Source organism: Otolemur garnettii, unplaced genomic scaffold (assembly GCF_000181295.1).
Source record: "Otolemur garnettii isolate 467f Iridium unplaced genomic scaffold, OtoGar3 scaffold00018, whole genome shotgun sequence".
In the NCBI taxonomy this organism is placed as follows: Eukaryota; Metazoa; Chordata; class Mammalia; order Primates; family Galagidae; genus Otolemur; species Otolemur garnettii.
In genome coordinates this window covers 15,200,458-15,201,633 of record NW_003852413.1, presented here as the reverse complement: position 1 = coordinate 15,201,633, position 1,176 = coordinate 15,200,458, and the positions used below count along the sequence as shown (strand labels likewise).

At 45.5% G+C, this 1,176-nt stretch overlaps 1 protein-coding gene across 1 annotated transcript in view; it reads right to left on the bottom strand.

Moving 5' to 3' along the window:
• KPNA2 (karyopherin subunit alpha 2) overlaps nt 1-1,176 on the bottom strand; it is a 13,191-nt gene that overhangs the window by 3,162 nt on the left and 8,853 nt on the right. The gene's annotated exons all lie outside the window — the stretch shown is intronic.

The window sequence follows — 1,176 nt, the reverse complement described above, 5'->3', positions numbered from 1 at the left end:
CCTGTAGACCCAGCTACTTGGGAGGCTGAGGCAGGAGACTCGCTTGAGCCCAGGAGTTGGAGGTTGCTGTGAGCTGCTATGCCATGGCACTCTACCCAGGGGGATAGCTTGAGGCTCCGTCTAAAAACAAAAGTCCTCAACTTTTAAGAGATAAATGTCTATAGATGAAATAATAAGTTTGCTACAAAATAATTTAAGAGGCTTGGCGCCCATAGCACAGTGGTTACGGTACCAGCCATATACACCAAGGGTGGAAGGTTCAAACCTGGCCCAGGCCAGCTAAAAACAATGACAACTACAACAAAAAATAGCTGGGTGTTGTGGTGGGCGCCTGTAGTTCCAGCTACTTAGGAGGCTGAGGCAAGAGAATTGCCTAGGTCCAGGAGTTTGAGGTTGCTGTGAGCTGTGATGCGATGGCACTCTACCCAGAGCAATATAGTGAGACTCTGTCTCAACAACAACAACAAAATAATACTAATAATTTAAGAGGCTCAGATAAGGGTTAATAGAAAAATTGGCCACATATTAACAAATCATTTACTGGCAGTGATGGAAATGCAGCATTTATTATTGTAGACTCAACTTCTATAAGTAAAAATTTCCAGAATCTGAAAGTTTATGAGTAGGGCTTACTAGCACTATGACCATATGCTAGCATGCTTGGGTCAATTAGTGATGAAACCATCAGGCGCCGGCCCCATATGCCGGAAGTTGCAGGTTCAAACCCAGCCCCAGCCAAAAAAAAAAAAAAAGAGAGAAAGACTATCATTCAAATTTCATGGCTTAGCGCCTGTAGCTTAGCAGCTAGGGCCAGCCACATACATCAGTGCTGGTGGGTTTGAACCCAGCCCAGATCTGCCAAACACTAACAACTACAACAAAAAATAGCCAGGCACTGTGGCAGGTAGTTCCAGCTACTTGGGAGGCTGAGACAGAAGAATCACTTAAGCCCAAGAGCTTGAGGTTGCTGTGAGCTGTGACACCACAGTACTCTACTAAGGGTGACATAGTGAGACTGTCTCAAAACAAAACAAAAAACAATTTCACCAAAATTCTGTATGAAATTCAGAAATGAAGATAATGGCTCGGCACCTGTGGCTCAAGCAGCTAAGGCGCCAGCCACATACACCTAAGGTGGCGGGTTCGAATCCCCAGCCCGGGCCCGCCAAACAACAA